We start from the raw sequence: 26,393 nt of genomic DNA, 5'->3' as shown, positions 1-26,393 counted from the left end.
TAATAGATTTAGGTTCACAGCAAAATTTAATAGAAGCTACAGAGAATTTCCATATACATTCTGCCCCCAGAAATGCATAGCCTCCTCCATTATCATCCCTTACCAGAGTGGTACATATATTACAACGGATGAACCTACATTGGCATATCATAGTCCATAGTTTATCTTAGGGCTCACTATTTGTATAATAAATTCCATGGGTCTGGAAAAATGTATATTGACATGTATTCACCATTTAGGATTATACGGAGTAATATCAATGCCCTAAAATTTATCCATGCTCTGCTTACTTATCCCTCCCTCACCCAGCCCCTGACAACTACTGATTTTTTTTTTTTTTTTTGCTTTATGTGGGCCTCTCACTGTTGTGGCCTCTCCCATTGCGGAGCACAGGCTCTGGACGCTCAGGCTCAGCAGCCATGGCTCACGGGCCTAGCCGCTCTGCGGCATGTGGGATCTTCCCAGACCGGAGCACGAACCCGTGTTCCCTGCATTGGCAGGCGGACTCTCAACCACTGTGCCACCAGGGAAGCCCCAACTACTAATCTTTTTAATGCATCCATAGTTTTGCCTTTTCCAGAATATCATATAATTGTTAATCACACAGTACATAGCTTTTTCAATTTTTTTTTTTCATTTAGCAATATGCATTTCAGGTTCCTCCATGTTTTTACATGGTTTAGTAGATTATTCTTTTATAGTGCTGAAAAATATTCCATTGTCTGGATGCACCACAGTTTATTTATCCATTCACCTACTGAAGAACCCCTTGGTTACTTCCAGTTTTGGCAATTATGTATAAGCTTCTATAAACATTCCTGTACGGGTTTTTGCATGGACAAGTTATTAATTTCTTTAGGGAGATACCAATGAGGACAATTGTTGGGCTGTATGGTAAGAAAATGTTTAGTTTTGTAGGAATCTGCCAAACTGTCTTCCAAAGTAGCTGTACTAATTTGTATTCCCACCATCAATGAATGAAAGTACCTGTTGCTCCATATCCTTACCCACATTTGGTGTTGTCAGTGACTTGCAGTTTGGTCACTCTAATAGGCATGTAGTGGTATCTCGTTGTTTAAATTTGCATTTCATTGATGATATGAGATACGGAGCATCTTTTCATATGCTTATTTGTCCTCTGCATACCTTCTTTGGTGAGATGTTTGTTAAGGTCTTCGGCCCATTTTTTAATCAAGTTGGTTGTTTTCTTACTGTTGAGTTTTAAGAGTTCTTTGCATATTTTGGACAACAGTACTTTATCACATATGTCTTTTGCAGATATTTTCTTCCGGTCTATGTCTTGCCTTTTCATTCTCTTTGCACTGTCTTTCACAGTACAGAAATATTTAATTTTAATGAAGTCAAGCTCATCAGTTCTTTTACTGATCATGCCTTGGATGTGGTATCTAAGAAGACATTGCCAAAAGCAAAGTCATCTAGATTTTCTCCTATTTGTCTTCTAGTTTATAGTTTTATGTTGAAATTAACTTTTAAATGGTGGACTCATAGTAAAGAAGATAGTGCTTTATAATGTTAGTAGGCCTCATCTAATCAGTTGAAAGCCTGGGTTAAACAAGACTGGAGCAGATGGCCTTCAGAATTGAACTGCAACATTGGCTGTGCCCTGATTCTCCAGCCTACAGATATTGATAAATCTCTTTCTCTATGCATATAAACATGCTACTGCTTCTATTTCTCTGAAGAATCCTAACTAATACACTGTTCCTACTTTATGACCTGGAATATGTCTCCAGGAAGAAAGTTTGTGTGACACAGCGCTCACCTTTGTTTGTTTTCTTTCTCTCAGAGAAAATAGTTCTGTGCTGTTTGTTGTCTAATATTTAAAAACTGAATTTTAAATATTTTGTTCAATTTTTAATTTTTTTAAGGTGTGAAGGTTAAATTCAGTCCCTGTTCCTTCATTGAGGCAGAACTTAAAGTCCAATGAAGGTATTTAAATAGGAAACTCGATTTCCATGCTCCTTATAAACACTTATTTCCCTCTTCTCTCAATATTTAAATATTAATCCTTTTCTCGATTTGTCTGTTAATAAGATGTGACTGTTTTTTATTTAATTTGAGGTAATACATAAACATTTGTTTAAAGTCAAATCAACATGAGTTCAAATGATGTTTCCACCACACACTAAGTGCTATGAACACTTCATGTACTTTGTAAGAGCTTTTATTTCCTCACCTGACAACTGTGGATAATAACTGCTTCACAGACTTATTGGACATAAAGCACCTGGACACTATGTACACTCAGTAATTGTTAGTATATTAGCACATATTTATGAGAAGTTCTCCACTCTTCTCCTCCATCCAAATGGACATAGGAAGTTAAGCCATTTGTATTCCAAGTTTATGTTTTCAAGCCATATTCATTCTAGGGGTAGATACCTGGTGGTTATAAAATTTAAAGCTCAGAAATTTCATGTAGAAACCATGTTTCCTACCATAAATACCAGAGGCAAGAAGAAAGAGAGACAGACAGAGAGAATTCCCAAGATGGGAAAATATTTCTAATAAATACTCAATTCCTTGGATTCACTTGTTCCTAAGGCTCAGATATCAACTGCATTCTATCCCATGATTTCTGAGACAACTTACTACCCTTACAATAAATGTTTATGGCTAAAGTTAGATTAAATTTGGTTTTTGGACTTTGAAACCCAAAGAGTCCTTAATAATAGTATTTATCACTTCTTCAACCTTGATTTTCTTTGTTGCCTTGGGAATTTTGACTCATGTATTTCCCCTTTGTAATAACCCAGGTTATGATTCACTTGTTTACTCTGTAATATAGTGTAACATATGATGGGAGATAGATTTTCTACAAAATATATTGAGTTTTTAAAATGGTTTGCAATGTAGAAGTCAGCATAATTATAAAGTGATCAGCAAAACTGTGCCTCAGATAAATATATTTTATAAGTCTTCTAATGTCCCCGCTTGTACTGTTTCTTGTAATTCTAACTCTTTAATTATAAATGACTTTATAGTCCAGCTTTTTGCAGGGAGAAAATAATGAAATATGAATCTTGTTCACAAAATGTAAATGTATTCAGAACTTAACAATCAGCATAAAATATGTAAATACCGAACAGGTTTCCAATGTAACAAAAAATGTAACGGAGATATGCCTCAATTATACCTAAATAAATATTGCACAGAGTACTGCTCAACATTAATTCATGTCATGATATCTTATCATAATAATAGAAAGGCCCAGGGAACATTTTTGGTATATGATGAAGTATCTTCAGGAAAGACCCAAACTGGATTACACAGACTCAAACATCTAGAAAGAACATAAAGAGAATATCTGATCCAGAATCCTGCTTTCAAGTGTTATCATCAGCCTTTATTTTACACATGGGTAACTTTGACCTAAAAATATAAAAGGTTGTGGTCAAGGTCACACTGTTTTTTCAAAAAGAAGTCATGACAAGAATCTATTTTTCATCTATTCATTCATTTATTCATTCAGTTATCTATATGGCAAATAACAGTGCAGTGAGTGCTTGTGTGCTAGTCACTCTGGTATTTGCCAAAGATAAATGGTAAATTAACCAGACAGATTAATTTAACCAATGGGCCTAATAATTTTTATTTTTTAAAAAACACAATTCTTCCACATATATTATTTTCAAAGAATGTATTTATTTATTTATAATGGACATAGATTCTTATTTTAATCAATAGATTATAACTCATTATTATTCCTTAATTTAATGCACAAAGTTTCACAGATTTGCTCAGTGAGAGCCTTTTAATACTGAATTTTGTGTCCTTTTGTCTTACAATCATGATTATTAAGGAATTTCTGGCATAGCATATTGTTCCAGGATGATTCTGAATATTTCTAGACTCAGCTCTAGAATTAGGCATTTCTCCAAGGAGCCTTGGTTCTTTTTAGTGGAAAATAATTTTTAGGAACCAAGATCTGGATGATACTAGGTGTACTCATTTTTAGGTGTCTCCTGATATGATGCATTGACACAGATCCAACATCAAATCTGTGGTATTTTTGTCAAAATGCACTTGATTCCAATGATGAAAAAACATCTGAAAAGCCCAAACTGAGAGACATTTAACAAAATAAATTACTCACATTCTTCAAAAAATGTTAAGTCAATGAAAGATAAAGAAAGACTGAGGAAATATAGTATGTAAAGGAAAACTAAAAAAAACAAAAGCAAAAAAAATGATAACTAAATGTAACTTGTGGTCATGAATTAGATCCTGTTACAGAAAAATATATAAATAAATAAGTACACAACTATTTAAGTGTAGTTGTGATTTCTGCTAACAAGAAAGAGTATGAAATGCAATGCTCTAATTATATTAATAAGGAAGTGAAAATGTATGATAAAGGAAATGTAGTTTACTAAATGGAATTTCCTAGCAGTTTGGTATGGTATACTAAATAACAGTATATATAGACACAAGGAAATGGACAGGAGTTCAATTCCTAGCCTTATCAAATTATCAAGTCACAGCCTCCTCATTTTTGAGTGAGTCACTTACAGTCACTTTCATTAATTATGTGATAATTATGTGAAAATGTTTTAAAAACTTTAATGCATTTTACAAATAATAATCATTGTTAAACCTAGAATAATTTAGACCTTTTTTGTTTCTTTCTTTGACTTAATCCTGGTATCCTAGGGCCGCAGCTCACAATATTACCCAGTCTTTTCCCCCAAAAGCAACTGCAAAATACCTTCTTCATTACTTTTTTGCTCTACAAAGCTTACATTATTTTCTGTATTTCATGACATAAACGACAAGCAAATTGATGGCAAGAAGTATGTCTTCATTATCTTCATCTCTTCCCCCTAAAAACCTCAATATCTGGAACAAAGGGTGGACTCAGTAGTATTTGCTGAGTGAATGAATGGTTATGGATAGGTGGAAACACCACTGTATTAGGTGTCCAAATATCTCACTGTATTATCTTAGAAAGTCAACATATCACTCTGATTTCTACATTCTCATCTATAAAATCAAAACAATATCTGCCTTAAATGGCTCTTTGTTGTTGTTGTTGAGGTATAGTTGTTTTACAATGTTGTATTAATTTTTACTGTACAACAAAGTGGAGTTCCCTGTGGTATACAGCAGGTTCTTATTAATCTATTTTATACATATTAGTGTATATATGTCAATCCCAATATCCCAATTCATCTTACAGCCCCTTTCCCGCCTTGGCATCCATACGTTTGTTCTCTATAACTGTGTCTCTATTTCTGCCTTGCAAACAGGTTCATATGTACCATTTTTCTAGATTTCACATATATGCATTAATATATAATATTTGTTTTTCCCTTTCTGACTTACTTCACTTTGTATGACAGTCTGTAGGTCCATCCACATTTCTACAAATGACCCCATTTCATTCCTTTTTATGGCTGAGTAATATTCCATTGTATATATTACCACATCTTCTTTATCCATTCATCAGTTGATGGGCATTTAGGTTGCTTCCATGACCTGGCTATTGTAAATAGTGCCACAATGAACATTGGGATGCATGTGTCTTTTTGAGTTATGTTTTTTTCTGGGTATATACCCAGTAGTGGGATTGCTGGGTCATATGGTAGTTCTATTTTTAGTTTTTCAAGGAGGAAAAAACTAAAAATAGAACTTGCTTTTCCATGCTGTTCTCCATAGTGGCTGTATCAATTTACATTCCCACCAACAGTGCAAGAGGATTCCCTTTTCTCCACACCCTCTCCAGCATTTGTTGCTTGCAGATTTTCTGATGATGACCGTTCTCACTGGTGTGAGGTAATATCTCATTGTAGATTTGACTTGCATTTCTCTAATAAATAGTGATGTTGAGCAGCTTTTTATGTGCCTCTTGGCCATTTGTATGTCTTTTTTGGAGAAATGTCCATTTAGGTCTTCTGCCCATTTTTTGATTGGGTTGTTCATTTTTTAAATATTGAACTGCATGAGCTGTTTATATATTTTGGAGATTAATCATTTGTCTGTTGCTTCCTTTGTAAATATTTTCTCCCATTCTGAGTGCTGCCTTTTTGTCTTGTTTATAGTTTCCATGGCTGTGCAAAAACTTTTGTTTCATTATGTCCCATGTGTTTTGTTTTTATTTCTATTACTCTAAGAAATGAGTCAAAAAACATCTTGCTGTGATTTATGTCACAGAGTGTTCTGCCTATGTTTTACTCCAAGAGTTTGATAGTTTCTGATCTTACATTTAAGTTTTTAATCCATTTTGAGTTTTATTTTTGTGTATGGTGTTAGAGAGGGTTCTAATTTCATTCTTTTACATGTAGCTGTCCAGTTTTCTCAGCACCACTTATTGAAGAGACTGTCTTTTCTCCACTGTATATCTTTGCCTACTTTGTCATAGATTAGTTAACCATAGGTACGTGGGTTAATCTCTGGGCTTTCTATCCTGTTCCACTGATGTATATTTCTGTTTTTGTGCCAGTACCATACTGTTCTGATTACTGTAGCTTTGTAGTATATTCTGAAGTTAGGGAGTCTGATTCCTCCAGCTCCATTTTTTTCCTTCAAAATTTCTTTTGCTATTTGGGGTCTTTTGTGTCACCATACAAATTTTAAGATTTTTTTGTTCTAGTTCTGTAAAATATGCCATTGTTAATTTGATAGGGATTACATTGAATCTGTAGATTGTTTTTGGGTAATATAGTCATTTTCACAATATTCATTCTTCCAATCCAAGAACATGGTACATCTCTCCATCTGTTTGTGTCATCTCTGATTTCTTTCATCAGTGTCTTATAGTTTTCTAAGTACAGGTCTTTTACCTCCTCAGGTAGGTTTATTCCTAGGTTTTTTATTCTTTTTGTTGCAGTGGTGAATGGGATTGTTTCCTTAATTTCTCTTTTTGATCTTTCATTGTTAGTGTATAGGAAAGCAAGAGATTTCTGTCTATTAATTTGTATCCTGCTACTTTACCAAAATCATTGATTAGCTTTAGTAGTTTTCTGGTGGCATCTTTAGGATTCTCTATGTATAGTATCATGTCATCTGCAAACAGTCACAGTTTTACTTCTGCTTTTCCTATTTGGATTCCTTTTATTTCTTTTTCTTCTCTGATTGCTGTGGCTGAAACTTCCAAAACTATGCTGAATAATAGTGGTGAGAGTGGGCAATCTTGTCTTGCTCCTGATCTTAGTGGAAACAGTTTCAGTTTTTCACCATTGAGAGCAATGTTGGCTGTGGTTTTGTCATATATGGCCTTTATTATGCTGAGGTAGGCTCCCTCTATGGCTACTTTCTGGAGGGGTTTTATCATAAATAGGTGTTGAATTTTGGAGAAAGTTTTTCCTACATCTATTGAGATGATCATAGGGCTTTTATTCTTCATTTTATTAATGTGGTGTATCACATTGATTGATTTGCATATATTGAAGATACCTTGCATTCCTGGGATAAACCCCACTTGATCATGGTGTATGATCCTTTTAATGTGCTGTTAGACTCTGCTTGCTGGTATTTTGTTGAGGATTTTTGTATCTATGTTCATCAGTTTCACTGGTCTGCAGTTTTCTTTTTCTGTGACATCTTTGGTTTTGGTATCAGGGTGATGGTGGCCTTGTAGAATGAGTTTGTGAGTGTTCCTCCCTCTGCTGTATTTTGGAAGAGTTTGAGAAGGATAGGTGTTAGCTCTTCTCAAAATGTTTGATAGAATTCACCTGTGAAGCCATCTGGTCCTGGGCTTTTGTTTCCTGGAAGATTTTTAGTCACAGTTTCAATTTCAGTGCTTGTGATTGGTCTGTTCATATTTTCTATTTCTTCCTGATTCAGTCTTGGAAGGTTGTGCATTTCTAAGAATTTGTCCATAACTTCCAGGTTGTCCATTTTATTGGCATATAGCTGCTTGTAGTAATGTCTCATTATCCTTTGAATTTCTTCAGTGTCAGTTGTTACTTCTCCTTTTTCTTTGCTAATTCTGTTAATATGAGTCTTCTCCCTTTTTTTCTTGATATGTCTGGCTAATGATTTATCAATTTTGTTTATCTCTCAAAGAACCAGCTTTTACTTTTATTGATTTTTGCTATTGTTTTCTTTATTTCTTTTTCATTTATTTCTGATCTGATCTTTATGATTTATTTCCTTCTGCTAACTTTGGGGTTTTTTTGGTTCTTCTTTCTCTAATTGCTTTAGGTGTAAGGTTCAGTTGTTTATTTGAGATGTTTCTTGTTTCTTGAGGTAGTATTTTACTACTATCAACTCCCCTCTTAGAACTGCATTTGCTGCACCACATAGGTTTGGGGTCATCGTGTTTTCATTTTCATTTGTTTCTAGGTATTTTTTGATTTCCTCTTGGTTTCTTCAGTGATCTCTTGGTTATTAAGTAATGTATTGTTTAGTCTCCATGTGTTTGTATTTTTTACAGATTTTTTCCTGTAATTGATATCTAGTCTCATAGCGTTGTGGTCGGGAAAGATCCTTGATACAATTTCAATTTTCTTAAATTTACCAGTGTTTGATTTGTGACCCAAGATATGATCTATCCTGGAGAATGTTCCATGAGCACTTGAGAAGAAAGGGTATTTGTTGTTTTTGGATGGAATGTCCTATAAATATCAATTAAGTCCATCTCGTTTAATTTGTCATTTAAAGCTTGTGTTTCCTTATTTATTTTCATTTTGGATTATCTGTTCATTGGTGAAAATGAGGTGATAAAGTCCCCTACTATGATTGTGTTACTGTCAATTTCCCCTTTTATGGCTGTTAGCATTTTCTTATGTATTGAGGTGCTTCCATGTTGGGTGCATAAATATTTACAATTGTTATATCTTCTTCTTGGATTGATCCCTTGATCATTCTGTAGTGCCCTTCTTTGTCTCTTGTAATAGTCTTTATTTTAAAGTCTATTTTGTCTGATATGAGAATTGCTACTCCAGCTTTCTTTTGATTTCCAATTGCATGGAATATCTTTTTCCATCCCCTCACTTTCAGTCTGTATGTGTCCCTAGGTCTGAAGTGGGTCTCTTGTAGACAGCATATATATGGGTCTTGTTTTTGTATCCATTCGACCAGTCTGTCTTTTGGTTGGGGCATTTAATCCATTACATTTAAGGTAATTATCAATATGTATATTTCTGTTCCCATTTTCTTAATTGTTTTGGGTTTGTTATTGTAGGTCTTTTCCTTCTCTTGTGTTTCCCACTTAGAGAAGTTCCTTTAGCATTTGTTGTAAAGCTGGTTTGGTGGTGCTGAATTCTCTTATATTTTGCTTGTCTGTAAATGTTTTAATTTCTCCATCAAATCTGAATGAGATCCTTGCTGGGTAGAGTAATATTTGTTGTAGGGTTTTCCTTTTCATCACTTTAAATATATTGTGCCACTCCCTTCTGGCTTGTAGAGGTTCTGCTGTGAAATCCTGTTAACCTTATGGGAGTTCCTTTGCATGTTATTTGTCATATTGCCCTTGTTGCTTTTAATAATTTTTCTTTGTCTTTAATTTTTGTCAATTTGATTTCTTGTGTCTTGGCATGTTTCTCCTTGGGTTTATCCAGCCTGAGACTTTCTGTGCTTCCTGTACTTGGGTGGTTATTTCCTTTCCCATGTTAGGGAAGTTTTCAACTACAATCTCTTCAAATATTTTCTCGGGTCCTTTCTCTCTCTCTTCTCCTTCTCAGACTCCTATAATGTGAATGTTGGTGCGTTTAATGTTTTCCCAGAAGTATCTTAGGCTGTCTTCATTTCTTTTCATTCTTTTTTCTTTATTCTGTTCTGTGGCAGTGATTTCCACCGTTCTGTCTTCAAGGTCACTTATCCATTCTTCTGCCTCTATTATTCTGCTAGTGGTTCCTTCTAGTGTGTTTTTCATTTCAGTTATTGTATTGTTCATCTCTGTTCGTTTATTCTTAAATCTTCTAGGTCTTTTTGTTAAACTTTTCTTGCATCTTTTCCATCTTTGCCTCCATTCTTTTTCTTAGGTCCTGGATCACCTTCACTATCGTTATTCTGAATTCTTTTTCTGGAAGGTTGCCTATCTCCACTTCATTTAGTTGTTTTTCTGGGGTTTTATCTTGTTCCTTCATCTGGTATATAGTCCTCTACTTTTTCATTTTGTCTATCTGTGAATGTGGTTTTCATTCCACAGGCTGCAGGATTATAGTTCTTTTTGCTTCTGCTGTCTGCCCTCTGGTTGATGAGGCTATCTAAGAGGCTTGTGCAAGCTTCCTAATGGGAGGGACTGGTGGTCGGTAGAGCTGGGTGTTGCTCTGATGGGCAAAGCTCAGTAAAATTTTAATCTGTTTGTCTGCTGATTGGTGGGGCTGAGTTCCCTCCCTGTTGGTTCTTTGGCCTGAGGGAACCCAGCACTTGAGCCTACAGGCTCTTTGGTGAGGTTAATGGTGGATTCTGGGAGGGCTCACACCAAAGAATACTTCCCATAACTTCTGCTGCCTGTGTCATTGCCCATGCACTGAGCCACAGCCACCTCTGCCTCCACAGGAGACCCTCCTAAACTAGCAGGTATGTCTCTTTCACTCTCCTATGGGGTCACTGCTCCTTCCCCCTGTGTCCTGGTGTGCACACTACTTTGTGTGTGCCTTCCAAGAGTGGAGTCTCTGTTTCCCCCAGTCCTGTCAAAGTCCTGCAATCAAACCTTGCTATCCTTCAAAGTCTGATTCTCTGGGAATTCCTTCTCCCCTTGCCAGATCCCCAGGTTGGGAAGCCTGATGTGGGTCTCTTAACCTTCACTCCTGTGGATGGACTTCTGTGGTACAATGGTTCTCCAGTTTGTGAGTCACCCACCAAGAGGTTATGAGATTTGATTTTATTATGATTGTGCTCCTCCTACTGTCTCACTGAGAGTTCTCCTTTGTCTTTGGATGTGGGGTATCTTTTTTGGTGAGTTCCAGTGTCTTCCTGTCAATTTTTCAGCAGTTAGTTGTGATTCTGGCTCTCTTGCAAGAGGGAGTGAGTGCACGTCCTTCTACCCCACCATCTTGAACAAATCTCTTAAATGGCTCTTGTAAATCAATGAAAATAATGACCTTGAATGAGCTTAACTAGTGTAATATGCCATGTGTATCAGTTTTCTAAGGCTGTCATAACAAATTACCACAACCTTGGTGGCTGAAAACAAGAGAAATTTGTTCTCTCACAGACCTAGAGTCCAGAAGTTCAAAATCACAGTGTTGGTAGGGTTGGTTCCTTCTGGGGCCTCAGGGAGAATCTGTTCCATGCTTCTTTCCTAACTTCTGGTATCTTCAGCAATCCTTGGTATTCTTTGCTTTGTACATGCATCACTTCAATCTCTATTTTTGTCTTGCATGGCTTTCCTTTGTGACTCTCTGTGTCTGTCTCTTCTTTTTTGTCCCTTTATAAGGGCATTCATGATTGTATTTACAGTATTTAAAAAAGGGAAAAAGAAATTCTCCCATTCCTGAATGGAATACAAAGTTGCTTTTATGCTTTAGGGCTTAGCTGTTGATAGTGTCCTAGCATTTGGATGGGGTTGATATGGTGCTCAGTGCCTCTGGTGGTATCGCATACAAAGTTCTATAGATGATGATAATAACGAGTGCCCAACTCTGTGTAATAGAAAAAGCTGGTAAAATTGGTGGAAGTAGGTGGTAGCAGATTTTGAAATTTCTGCAAAAATTGCCCACCAGAAATATTTAAACATAGAACTACTATGTGATCCAGCAATCAATGTTGTGTATATAGCCTAAGGAAAATCACTATCCTGACTGGATATCTGTGCCCACATGTTTAAATCAAGGAGAAGGGATGGGTGTAAAAAATTGAAGGAAGGAAAGAAGAAAGAAAGAAAGGGAAGGAGGGAGGAAAATGGAAGGAAGGAAAAGAAAACGTGTGATGTCAACATACTGCCATTTTATGCTAATAGGTGTATTATCTTGAATAACATAACTTCTAAAAATCATAAAATTTGCCTTAGATAACTCCAAAAGAAGACATAATTGGCTTTAAGTAGTTTTCTCTGAAAATATTTTTATAATAGTAGGAAACTATAATATTATAAATTTTTCTTATCTTTTAGAGGAGTCTATATATACAATTGCTATCTTCATGGTTGAAAGGAAAATCAGTGCTATCACAGAAAAACTTCATGACATTAAAGAACTTAATTCTGAGTTTAAAATTCTTCATACTTTAATCTCTTGTTATAGGGATTTATAAAGCTACATTTCTTGGAACTTGAGTTACTTTTGCTTTTGAATTGATAAATCATTTTAGCTAGTTCTCAGAAACCTGTATATCCCATCTTTTTGTACAAGCACCTTCTAAAAGCTCCTCTCATTTGGCCATAAGATGCTGTGTTAAGCTGTCTCACTTCCCTGTTTCAAAGTCTTGCATGGTCCTTCCTAAGTCAAATTGCTATGTCTCAAAGGTTCTCTCCAAATTATGTCTATTTCTGTTTTCTTGGCCTAATGCCTAGCTGTACATATATATATTTATATATGCATAACGTGACATAGAGATTAAACCTCAGTGACTCCTCAAAATTAAAAAAGAATAAAATAAGTTGTCATTAGAAAAATCTTGATGAGTCTAACAACTATATTGAAAAGAATACAATACTTGGTCAATACATCTAAGATTTTTGCCATGTAAAGAAAAAAACTTATTCACACTAGATTACTGGTGTTTTATAAAGGTGGAAAACATATCCAGAATATTCTTTATTTTGTTCTAAAAACGGGACTTCAAGTAGAAATATAGTATGTGTGTCCTCAAATGTATAAAATACATTTAGTGAATGATGTCTTCAACCATGCTTCCATATTTTTCTTAATCTCCCTTTAGTGTTACCTTACTACCATTTCATATATGATCTCCAAATCATTAGCACTATGAAAAAGTTGAAGCCAGCTGAATGAGGAAATAGTCATCACCCAAAGCTTTCAACCCTGCCTTTACAAAGACAGTATATCTGAAATGAAAGACCTATCACCAAGGAAACATCAAATCACCAAGGTTTCCATTTCCCAGAATATACCTGCAAGCCAGTACACAACTTTCAGGTTTCATTGCAAAATAAACTATTGACATTTATTTATGCAGCTTTTCTTTCAGAAATTTAGCTAGATCAATATTCACTATTTCTTTTTATCAAGAAATAAATAAGAGATATGTGGATTGAGCGAATGATGTCCGTTTGATCTGTGTATTTGTAAGAATCCAAGTGTTCATTCATCTACAGCATGAGGTTGCTATTATATCAGGAACACTTGCTGCAATAGTATTAATTACCCAGGGCTTGCTACATAATATATGGTGCTGAAATGAAAGTGTGCTTTCAAAAAGCAAAGGAAATGTGTCATTAAAATTACTAATATTTTCCTTTCTTCCATGGTTTTTCTCTTGATTTATCATGGTGTTTTTTTAATTTGATGTCACTCTAAGTAAAGAAAAATTTAAATTTTTAATCATTAGTATGCATTTTATTGTACATCTTATTTTGTACAATGCCAAATCTAACGCAATTATAAAAGCACTTAAACTACATGCAGAATCACTGAAATTGCACAATTTATATTTTGTGCTTTGTGCATGTATATGTATTTCATTCTTACCAGAACAGTGAAATGCTGCACAAAGCCAACTTGATTGATTTTATTTTACTTCTTGATATTGCATATTCTATTAACACACTCTACTTCCAGGTACTAATGAGTGAGGAGAATTGAAAGGCAAAGGAATTATGGTTTACCCTATCTTTCCCTTTCCTTCTATGTCATTATTTTTAGCACAAGTGATTGGCTAATATAAGGAAATAACATGAGTAAGAAAAGGATATGATGGAGTCCCTTGGTCATTCGTGTTTCTTGGGACACAACTGTCTTCTTTCCTTATTCAGATAGTTTTGGTTCAATTAGAAAGCATGACTTCTCAGGGTTGTCAGTGCCACTCTTACTCTACTGTAAAAATAGCATGCTTATCTTGTATGCAGTTTGTCTTGCTGAACTCCCATGTATCTTGGGTCCTCCAGAATTCAGTGCTTACAGAGCATCACCAACACAGTCTGTCAATGGAAAAGAGGACACATGTATTGCATTGTTTCACTAGGACATCACTCACAAAACACAAGTTCAAAATTCATAGATCAAATTATTAAGACTTTCAAGATAATGACAGCAGAACATTGAGCCCTTCTGAGCTTGGAGCCCTATGGACTGCCTAGGTTGCATGCTCATGAGGCCATTCCTGTAATTATCATTTATTGAATGCCTCCATATGCCCAGGGCTTTACATGAATTTTCTTTATCAATCATGACGAAACTGTTATGCTTATTTTTAGAGGATAAAATAAACATTTGAGTAACTGATACAGAGATATAGAGAACACATAGATACTGAGAACAGACTGATGGTTGCCAGAGGCAGAGGTGGGGAGGTGGGCAAAATGGGGAAAGGGGGTCAAAAGGTACAAACATCTAGCTGTAAAATAAATGTCATGGTGATGTAATGTACAGCATGGTGACTATAGTTAATAATACTCTATTGCATATTTGAAAGTTGCTAAGAGAGTAGCTATTAAAAGTTCCCACTAAAAAAAGAGTAATTGGGGCTTCCCTGGTGGCACAGTGGTTGAGAGTCCGCCTGCCGATGCAGGAGACACGGGTTTGTGCCCCGGTCTGGGAAGATCCCACATGCCGCGGAGTGGCTGGGCCCGTGAGCCATGGCCCCTGAGCCTGTGCGTCTGGAACCTGTGCTCCGCAACGGGAGAGGCCACAACAGTAAGAGGCCCGCGTACAGCAAAAAAAAAAATAATAATAATAAAATAATTTTAAAAAATTAAAAAAAGAGTAATTGATCAACTTAATCTGTATGTCCTCTGCTCTACCAACAGATACAATTCAAGACTGAGTGAAAGATCAAGTGGAAACAAAATCTGAACTTGGTAATTTTAACTAACTCTTTAACGTTACTATAATATATAATCAAAATAAAGAGAATTGATTCTATTGTATGGCTTATAGAAATCAGTCATAATTTAAAAACTATACTACAGGTAGTCCTTGCTTTGCATGGTACTATGTTAACTGAAACTTGTGAATATTAGTATAGTGTCATCATTTTCTATTTCCATGGAATTGTGCAAAGCAAGTATTACCTTACTGAATTCATTGTTTGTATAGTTATTTACAGTCCATATTTTTTTTTTGTTTTTGGATCATTAAGATGTTATTTACTGTGAAGATTAATTCCAACAGGCCTAGAATTGGCCTCAGCCATGTTACTGGAGTACCTACACAGCACTGATGCTTGGTCCAGGCATGAAATATAATTGTTAATAGTGTCACTTTGTAATCATATGTCCAAAGAGGTTTGAAGATGGTTTGCACTAGTTTATCAACATTATTTAATCAACAACAGTGAGACTGCTGGTTTGTATCTGGTTTTGGTGAGACCCCCAGAGAGTTGTGACACTGGGGCTGTTTACATGTCAAGAATATGCCTATGTGGCCAGGAGGAGTATAGGATACCCCAGTCAAGACTCCATTATGGACTCCATGGTTCCCAGATGTGCTGTGCACACATTGGTAGTTTCTGATCCAAGCAAGAAAGCACTTATACATCCCTTACACACAATCAGAGCTCTTGCCTGGATTCTCAGGCTGTGAGGTCTTTGGCTATGAGGGATACCCTTACTTTAATACTGTTTCTCCATGTATCCTTTCCTTTGAATAAACTGTAGATTTCTACACATTGTCATTTTGGGTCCTATCATCTTCTTTAGCAAGCAATCCTGTCTAACTAACACCATTAGTTCATTTACATATACTATATTTCAGTAATTTATGGGCACAATATTTAAATTTTATTATTTCTAAAAACTTGTTTAAGCAACACCATAATCAGGATATAGATTACTTCCTCGACCTAAAAAGTTTCTTGTGCCTCTTTGCACCTAATCCCCTCTACCCCACTTTAGGCAACCAGACATAGAAAGTGCAAATTCACTTTTCTGTTCTAGGAAAGCAGAACAGAACATGACTCCCAAACTGTATACCTAAGTGCACTGAGACACTACAGCCCATTTACAGGGGTGTATTGGAATCTTTTACATATTGAATAAAACACAGATACCACATAAATTACAACTGTTAAATTATTTGAATCTAACTACTTAATAAACAGAACTACTAGGTGTTTCTTTGATTTGAAGCATCATAAAGAAATTACTGATACATCAATTTGTTCTTTGAACTAAGAAAATTTGGGAACATCTGATATCCATCTCACTTTGAAGAGGAAGGCAGATGTTATTGAGGCCTGAATGGCAGGGGAGGCATATTGGTCACAGATACATTGGCAAAAAATAACAACTAGCCATGGCTATAACAGATAGGAGTTTTTCTTTCAAGAATCAAGAAATTCAGAATAAGATGTTGATGACTAAGACAGCTGCTCAAGATGTCATCAGAGCTGTAGGCTGTCCTGATCTGCTATCAGTAGCGCGTGGCTTTCATTGTCATGATCACAATATGACTGCCACACTCCCAACATCACATCTGCTATCCAAGAAGGAAAAAACCAAACAAAACAGCTGAGATGTAAAATTACAAAGACATCCTAACAGTTTAGTCTGTATTTTAAGATAACTTCCTTAGAAACTAGTCCAGAAAATTCCTTTTGCATCTTATTGTTCAGAAAAGGGTTACGTGATTATGCCTAACTACAAGGAAGTAAAGCAAATGGAATATTTTTATTTTCTAGACTTTAGAAGAAGTCAATTGAAAATGACTTTTGAGTGCAAATAAACATGAAACATGTTTCAGATATGTTAATATCTCAAAATATTATTCCACTAAGTGCTACCAGAACTTATTTGTTTCTAAATCTGCTAATGCACTGCTTATAAGTTAGCTGCTTTGGTACAGCATAGGAAGACGATATAAAACATTGTATTGCTTTTGTTGGGAAAAAAACATCTAGTTTGTGTGCTGAGATAAATCTTTACCATTATGTAAAGGTAAAGTATCCTATGATTGTATTTTATACCATCATCTAAAATCCTGTTGAGTTCAAAAAATAATGGTTGTGGTAAAAATTGTCTATTTGTTGGGGTTTTAATTTTTTGCATTCTTAGCAGAATATTGTGTCATACTCTATCAGGCAGCCTGCCCATTCCCATTTCCTCCACTTCATTGAATAATCAGACTTCTTGATGTAGAAGAGGTGGATGGAAACTAGTCTATGATGGACATTTAATCAAAGACCGGAGTTGGCTTTACTAGTTTTGAGACGTGATAAATTTAGAAACTACAGACAGCTGTCAGAATTTTGAGGTTAAACATAATAATGAATAACTAAAACTTTCTGAACATGCCAAATTCTGTAAATACACTTGAATGTTTAATTCATTCTTTGGGCGTTAGATGGCACCAAGAAATGAATTTAAGACAGTGTTTAGATTTTATGTATTAAGCTTGATGCTTGACATTTTATGGGACATTTATTATTTTTCTAGATGAATATCCTTTTAAAGAACTTAGAATAAACAGTCTACATAGGAAACAAGTGTGCTGATAGCCCAAGGTTGAATAGATCATATAAAACAGGAGGCAATAAATGGGGAATGCTTTCAATAGTTTTTTTAAAGACATCATGAATTTGTATAATATTTCTAAGATATTTAACTTCCACTTGAAATTGGAAGCAATTTTAGATCTCAAAATTCAAGTAATTCTGAAAGTCTTCAAGAGATTTTTGAATGTGGAGCATATAATAATACATAACACAAGTTCCCTACTGATTTCTTTATAGTGCTATAAACCTGAATATATGCAATAAGTTTCTATTCATTCTATGTCTTTGGAATAATTTAGAGGCACTATAACTGAGGCTAACTTTTTTAGCTACTAAAGCTGTGGTTTTGTCCCATGTAATCCTATTTCCAAACTCACCTGTGCCTGAGGGTCTCAATAATAGGATGCCCATTAAACCATTAATGTTTAACCCTGAGACTTGGTGTCCTGGGAATAAGAAAGATATGAAGAAATGAAAGATTTATGTCAGAAGAAAGGCAAAGTATACAGCCTGTCATTTCTACCTTTATGGATTATGAAAAGAAAAAAATGGAGACAGAGGTATATTTATGAGGCCAAATGTCAGGATTATTACTTCCCCACACTATTTCCCTTGAAGTTATCAATACATAGCAGTTAATTTAAATATATATATATACAGAAAGGTATAGATATGGAAGAATCTAAAACCTCTTGACGCAGGGTGAGAGGAATAATATGGAGATATGACTAAGAGAAGGACAAGTAGATGAGCCTAACGTAGGACCCTGGTATTTCATGGCATGTTGCCTGCACATGGCAAGCAAGGGTGTGGAATTTCCCACTGCCCTGGTGAGAAGATGGAAAGTTACTGAAAGGGCCAGTGGAGCAGCAGATGCCAGGTTGGAGAAAGGAGTAGGGAACATAATTTTTATGGCTTTTTAGTAGTGAAAATACTATCTTCTACAAATCCCTCTGATACCAGAATTTCCTGCACTAAGCGGTGTACCAAACCATTTGGACATTTTTCCTGATTTTGCCCCATGTACTTATTATACAAGGGGCTATAGTCTCTAATGCTTACTTATAATAGAATGTGGTGGAACGAGATCCATTAAAGAGCACATGTCTTTTCTTAAAGGGTTGGAATCCACTCAACTTAGGGAACAGTTGCCATGGAGGAGTGCTGGCCCAATGTTGTTAGATTTTCTAATTTTGAAAGAAAAGTCATAAATCTTTATCTTACATGAATCTTCTACATTTTTCAATAAGATCAAACAATACAGTTTAAAAGAAAAACAGAAGCCAAATAAAGCATATGATTCATTAGCCACCAGTTTGCTGACCTTGTTATAGAGAATGTTCTGGGTTGCTCCTTCCCAAATCAGCCCTTTAAATATGTGAGAACATATAAAGAGCCCCTAAAATTTAGTTTAACATGGATTTTTTCCCAGATAAGCAGGGAGTATGGCACATACACATTTTCCTTGTATTCCTGTTTTCATTTATTTTTTTCAAGTACTCAGTTTGAGAGTCTTGGGCTCACCTAATCCATGTGAAATGTATGTGTTTTTCTGCACCACTCCATGTAAGCTTAAGCACCAAGATACTTAACCCAAGGCCATAGAAGTCAATAGCAAATGAACTTATTTAGATTTACCTGAAATCATCACTAATGAAGAGAAACTTTTGTTTTCTTTTTCCTGGTTTGTTTACAATATTTTCTATTGTGTACTTCTGAGATTTCACCCTGATGTCTCTATGTTGAGTTTTTGTTGTTGTAGTTGTTTTGTTTGTTTTTAGTTCTGAGCATTTTATAGAATGTTTCTTTCTCAAAAAAATACAGTAGCATTATGAAATGATAATCACATTTCATTTAGTATTCATTTGGATGGAAAATAGCATAAATCTTCTTGAATTCACTTCTACCTAATTTCTGTGCACACAGGATGACAATAGCCAGTAGTGACATTGTTTTATATTTACCTTATTAGAAGAGTGTACCAAACATGTGCTTTTTCATATCTTTTTGCTTGAAGAAATATTAGTTCAAAGAAGTCTTATAAATAATTATAAACAGAAGTTGGAGTCACATGGCAAATATGCTGATGTGGCACGTCCTCTCCTTCTACACACATCTACCTTACAAATCCTTCTGACATAAAGTTGAGCTCAGTAATAAAACATAAAATCCCCAGAATCATGAACTGAAGGGAAAAAACCCTCAAAGCCAGTTTGGTAAATATGAGCTTACATAGTAGTGACCCATGAGGTGTTTAGTTCTAAATATAAACCCAGAAAATGGGTAGTCATCTTCTAGTACCCATAGTGGGAAGAAAAAGACATGGACTTGGAAGTACTTAAGATGGAAGCACTGAAATTGAACCCATTTAAGGTAATTCTAAAAAGTGTTTAGCTATTTAAATCAGTAAACACAATATTCATTGTAGACCTATAAGTATTTAACTATTTAAAACAGTAAACAAAATAGTGACTGTTTAAAACTTTAAATGTCATGATTGGTTAGATTTAAATATATGGAGAATTAAAATGATGGTATATAATGTATTTTGGGGAAATGAGAATAAAGGGTTCTTAAGGTTCTTATTATAGGCAGAAAGAAGTTAAAAGCCACTGTTAATGTTAGATTTTGTTAATAATGTATACTGTACCCTCTAAGATAAAACTTAAAACAGGAAGAGTACAATATGTAACTTCCAATCAAAAAGAGAGAAAAATATTTTAAAATATTTCCTCATTTCAGAGAGGGCAAAAAATAGAGGAAAGTAAATACAGAGAAAGTGGCAACTGGTAAAATAGTATTTTTAAATAAAAGTATATCATTAATTCCATTATATGCAAATGGCTCATTGTCTGCTTTAATACTTAAAGATTATTAACACTGCATATAAAAGTAAGTCCAATTATATGCTGCTTCCAATAGATAGGGAATTTGAAATTATATCTGTGGAAACCACTCCATGTACAGGACAGATGTTAAAGAAGTAGAAAATATTGTAGAAAACAAGCTAAGATATATGGATGACAGAACGAGAGGGCACAACTGATATTTAATAAGATTTCTAAACAGTGAGATTAGATAGAATTTTGAGGGAAAGAATCTTTGAAGAGATGACTGAGAATTTTCAGAATTGAAGAATGACATGATGAGTCTTCAATCTGAGACAGGGCCCCCGCAAGTTTTAATGAAAGATAAATAAAAATAGATAAGCATTCAGACACATTATGGTAAAATTGTAGAGTATCACACAAGTGGAACAAATAAGCAGATAAGAAGAGTTTTTCTCACTGAAGGGAGAGTAAAGATCAAGTCTTTCTCACACCAGACTGTTAGTTCCTAAAGAGCAGGGATCAGTTCTTGTTTTTCTCTAAACTTTTGGTGTCTAGAATAGTATCTCACTTTCAAGTACTCTCTGACCTTGAAGAGCTTCCAAGGCAGAATGAGATTCATGTTATGATAAAAGCAAAATTAAAGTGATGTAAGAGCAGAGAGTAGGAAATAATTCTTTTAAAGTAGATAATGGAAAAGACATAGCCAAGCAAATAGCATATGAGACAAATATGAAGGATTAAAAAAGGTGGCAACAGCCCTAAAAGAATGGCATGAGCAAAAATATGGAGACAAATATCCCATTTGAGGAATGTTGACTGGCTCTATTTGGAGAGATTACAGAGGAAATGAAAAGGTGTAGTGAGGACCGGAGACTGCCCATGGTTGACAGTACAGTGCTGGGAGGGGCCAGACTGAAGAGCTGTAGAGTTGAGCTCTAATCAGTAGAATCTGGAGTTTTTCCTAAAGGCAAAAAAAAAAAAAAAAATCCAGCAAGTTTGTTTTGTTGTTGTTCAAGCAGGAAATCATTATGATCAGATCTATGCTTTAAAAGGATAGGATATATTAAAAGAAGGAGTTACTGCAGGCAAGAAGTTCAATTAAAAAATCAAGAGAATGGTCCAGCTGAGGAGGAAGTATGCTTTTGTCTTTACGATGTTTTGAGTACATCTTAAAGTGGTGTTTGTGTGTGTGTGTGTGTGTGTGTGTGTGAACATTGGTTCTAAATTTGCACATTTTTTTTGGCTATGGTATAGTACAATTAACTTTGAACTTTGAAAACTCAGTACTGCCACTTTTTAGCTATGTAGTCACGGGAAAATTATTTAAAGCTTAAATAACTGGATAGCAACTTTCTCATCTTACCTTATCTTCAAAATTCCTGATTGTTGTGAGAATTAAATGAAATGAATAATTAAACTGTATTGCATATATAGAAGCTCCAATTACTGTGCTTAGGACATATAGGCAGTAACTATTGTTGAATAATAGAATGAAAGACTGTAAAGTAGCATCCATAATTTCCCGTTTGACTTAAATCTTTCCAGAGCTTTTTGCTGTTAGGTAGTGGCAGCTTATCCTCTTAGCCATGGGTCAGAGTTGATCATGTGAGAACATCTTTCATGTGACTCAGAGACTCACACATCTATGTAGTGTCTACCTCGTTTTAATCATGGGCTCTCAAAAGATGTTCTTTCTTCCTCTGGTAACATAGAGCTAATCATGTTACATATACTATGCACAATATAATTCACAAGGTTAATGTCATATTTAGAAAACTTTGACCTGTTAGTTAACAATAAGTTTTAATTTGATTCAATAACTTGCAGCTAAGATGCTACCAGAAAACTACTAGAGCTAATCAATGAATTTGGTAAAGTAGCAGGATACAAATTTAATGCACAGAAATCTCTTGCATTCCTATGCACTAATGATGAAAAATCTGAAAGTGAAATTAAGAAAACACTCCCATTCACCATTGCAACAAAAAGAATAAAATATCTAGGAATAAACCTACCTAAGGAGACAAAAGACCTGTATGCAGAAAATTATAAGACACTGATGAAAGAAATTAAAGATGATACAAACAGATGGAGAGATATACCATGTTCTTGGATTGGAAGAATCAACATTGTGAAAGTGACTCTACTATGCAAAGCAATCTACATATTCAATGCAATCCCTGTCAAACTACCACTGGCATTTTTCACAGAACTAGAACAAACAATTTCACAATTTGTATGGAAACACAAAAAAACCCGAATAGCCAAAGCAATCTTGAGAACGAAAAACATAGCTGGAGGAATCAGGCTCCCTGACTTCAGACTATACTACAAAGCTACAGTAATCAAGACAGTATGGTACTGGCACAAAAACAGAAAGATAGATCAATGGAACAGGATAGAAAGCCCAGAGATAAATCCACGCACATATGGTCACCTTGTCTTTGATAAAGGAGACAGGAATGTACAGTGGAGAAAGGACAGCCTCTTCAATAAGTGGTGCTGGGAAAACAGGACAGGTACATGTACAAGTATGAGATTAGGACACTCCCTAACACCATACACAAAAATAAGTTCAAAATGGATTAAAGACCTAAATGTAAGGCCAGAAACTATCAAACTCTTAGAGGAAAACATAGGCAGAACACTCTATGACACAAATCACAGCAAGATCCTTTTTGACCCACCTCCTAGAGAAATGGAAATAAAAGCAAAAATAAACAAATGGAACCTAATGAAACTTAAAAGCATTTGCACAGCAAAGGAAACCATAAACAAGACCAAAAGACAACCCTCAGAATGGGAGAAAATATTTGCAAATGAAGCAACTGACAAAGGATTATTCTCCAAAATTTACAAGCAGCTCATGCAGCTCAATAACAAAAAAAACAAACAACCCAATCCAAAAGTGGGCAGAAAACCTAAATAGACATTTCTCCAAAGAAGATATACAGATTGCCAACAAACACATGAAAGAATGCTCAACATCATTAATCATTAGAGAAATGCAAATCAAAACTACAATGAGGGGCTTCGCTGGTGGTGCAGTGGTTGAGAGACCGCCTGCCGATGCAGGGGACATGGGTTTGTGCCCCGGTCTGGGAGGATCCCACATGCCGCAGAGCGGCTAGGCCTGTGAGCCATGGCTGCTGAGCCTGCGCGTCTGGTGCCTGTGCTCCGCAACAGGAGAGACCACAGCAGTGAGAGGCCCACGTACCATAAAAAAAAAAAAAAAAAAAAAAAAACCTACAATGAGATATCATCTCACACCGGTCAGAATGGCCATCATCAAAAACTCTAGAAACAATAAATGCTGGAGAGGGTGTGGAGAAAAGGGAACACTCTTGCACTGCTGGTGGGAATGTAAATTGATACAGCCACTATGGAGAACAGTATGGAGGTTCCTTAAAAAACTACAAATAGAACTACCATACGACACAGCAATCCCACTACTGGGTATATACCCTGAGAAAACCATAATTCAAAAAGAGTCATGTACCAGGCTTCCCTGGTGGCGCAGTGGTTGAGAGTCCGCCTGCCGATGCAGGGAACACGGATTCGTGCCTCTGTCCGGGAGGATCCCACATGCCGCGGAGTGGCTGGGCCCGTGAGCCATGGCCACTGAGCCTGCGCGTCTGGAGCCTGTGCTCCGCAATGGGAGAGGCCACAGCAGTGAGAGGCCCGCGTACCGCAAAAAAAAATGAAAAAAAATAAAATAAAAAGGAGTCATGTACCAAAATGTTCATTGCAGCTCTATTTACAATAGCCAGGAGTTGGAAGCAACTTAAGTGCCTATCATCGGATGAATGGATAAAGAAGATGTGGCACATATATACAATGGAATATTACTCAGCCATAAAAAGAAACAAAATTGAGTTATTTGTAGTGAGGTGGATGGACCTAGAGTCTGTCATACAGAGTGAAGTAAGTCAGAAAGAGAAAAATAAATACTGTATGCTAACACATATATATGGAATTTAAGGGGAAAAAAAAAGGTCATGAAGAACCTAGGAGTAAGATGGGAATAAAGACACAGACCTAAGAGAATGGACTTGAGGATATGGGGAGGGGGAAGCTGTGACAAAGTGAGAGAGAGGCATGGACATATATACACTACCAAATGTAAGTTAGATAGCTAGTGGGAAGCAGCCGCATAGCACAGGGAGATCAGCCTGGTGCTTTGTGACCACCTAGAGGGGTGGGATAGGGAGTGTGGGAGGGAGGGAGATGCAAGAGGGAAGAGATATGGGAACATATGTATAGGTATAACTGATTCACTTTGTTATAAAGCAGAAACTAACACACCATTGTAAAGCAATTATACTCCAATAAAGGTGTTAAAAGAAATTAAAAATAACTTGCAGCTATCAGACTGCATAAGTAGAAGCAAAGTACCCAGAGCCTAAGATAAAAGAGTGCTCTCTATTAGAACACAGGGGAGTACATATTCAGTTCCGAACATTACTGTCCTACATTGTCTGCACAGTCGTCTTGAGCAAAAAAAATAAAATAAAAATTTTTTGTATTGTTGAACACCTTGAACTAGGATCACCGGGTTGATATAAGGACACAATTTGATCTTGACATTAGGTAGCATTTTCTAATGACTAAGGCTGCCAGACAATAGAATGGGCTGTGTTAGTATTGAATGATTTCTGTGCCAGTGGACTCTGCTCACATATAATCAGGCTCACTCTTTAGGAAGGGACTGGAGGAAATATCACATAACTCAAAGGCCACTGATATTTAGTCTTGTGATCTTCAGCAAAACCCTTTTACATTCTCCTTCTCTTTGCAGATATGGTTTTGCTGTATAGTTTTGAGTATTTTAAACAGAAAAATAGTTTCATGTTTATTAGAGTCTAATGGAATTAGCATTATATCAGTGATTGCTACCTGTCAGGTGCCATTGTAGGGGCTTTTGCATTTATTTGTTTAGTACTTATAATGGCCCTGAAATATACTATTTTCACAATTTTACAATTACTCAGTGCCTGAAAAAATGTCCATGATGTGTTGTTGAATGAAGAAAATACAAAACATTATGTGTAGTGTGTTACTAATTATGGAAAACAGTGATTCTCCACATCTACTTACTTGTGTGTAAAGCTATATATACATACACCACACATAGATGAAAATGGTCAGAATAATACACACGAAAACGGTCACTGTAGCCATATCTGGGTTATAGATTATGAGAGCTTCTTAGTTTCTTTCTTGGACTCTTCTGATTTTCTAAATCTACAATGATAAGCATTACTTTCATATTCAGAGAACAATTACTATATTAATATTTATATAGCTTTTTAGAAAAACAGATAACTCAGAGAATAAGTAGCAAATTAGGCATTGTTTCCTGACAGAGAAGCAGTTGAGGGAAGGGAGTTCACTCTTACCTAAGTCCACAATTTGGAGTTGTTCTCTGTCCCACTTTCTTTTCCAGTCCAGTTTCACTGCCACTGATTAGAGTACAGAAGGAAGAAGAATGGCCTATTCGCTTAATGATGAAAAATAGCAGCTTTGGTCCTTACCTGGGAGGCTGTGGTAACCTGGGCTCGCCTTTTGTGTGCGCCCATGGGCGGCAAGCGGGAATTCAGCGTTGTAGCTGAAGCCTGGCTGGTCTCCAGTTTGGCGTGTGTCTAACATTGTTTGGGGAACACTTTGTGCCCGCTGAGATACACTTCTCTCCCGGGGCCTAGAGCTGAGAAAGCAAAAGCTCTTGGTGCCAAGGCTATTGGCCTTATCTGTAAATCACTTATTCTTTTTTCTTGTCTCCTCAAGGGTGCTTTGACCTCAGCTCAGAGCTTAAGCAGGCACAACGCATCAATTTTTTACTGACAAGTTAAGAGACCAAGTGGATTTAGCTTCCCTGATCGCTGCAACTGTGACAGGTCTTACATATGACCTCTTGGTCATTAGTGCTACCGGGAATACGTGTGTAGTCTGTGTCTGTACACGTGTGTGCACGCGTGCGTGTTTATATCTATACATAAGTGATCATTTATCAAAATCGTAAATGTACGTGAGCATTGATTTTGC

General features: G+C 35.9%; 1 long non-coding RNA gene across 5 annotated transcripts in view; it reads right to left on the bottom strand.

Moving 5' to 3' along the window:
• Positions 1–26,011, bottom strand: part of LOC132424826 (uncharacterized) — a 38,319-nt gene extending 12,308 nt beyond the window's left edge. For 4 of the 5 annotated variants that reach the window (XR_009519278.1, XR_009519280.1, XR_009519277.1 and 1 more), the window contains exons 1-2: positions 25,751–26,010; positions 1,008–14,008 (exon numbers count right to left, since the gene is read on the bottom strand). This is a non-coding gene — a long non-coding RNA (uncharacterized lncRNA). Of the gene's footprint in view, positions 1–1,007; positions 14,009–25,750 lie in introns of all 5 variants that reach the window. The other variant, XR_009519279.1, reaches the window with a different exon arrangement.
• Positions 26,012–26,393: the final 382 nt, after the last annotated feature.

The sequence above is a fragment of the Delphinus delphis genome, chromosome 4 (assembly GCF_949987515.2).
Source record: "Delphinus delphis chromosome 4, mDelDel1.2, whole genome shotgun sequence".
Classification (NCBI taxonomy): Eukaryota; Metazoa; Chordata; class Mammalia; order Artiodactyla; family Delphinidae; genus Delphinus; species Delphinus delphis.
The sequence above is the reverse complement of the archived record's forward strand: the minus strand, read 5'-3'. Positions and strand labels throughout refer to the sequence as shown.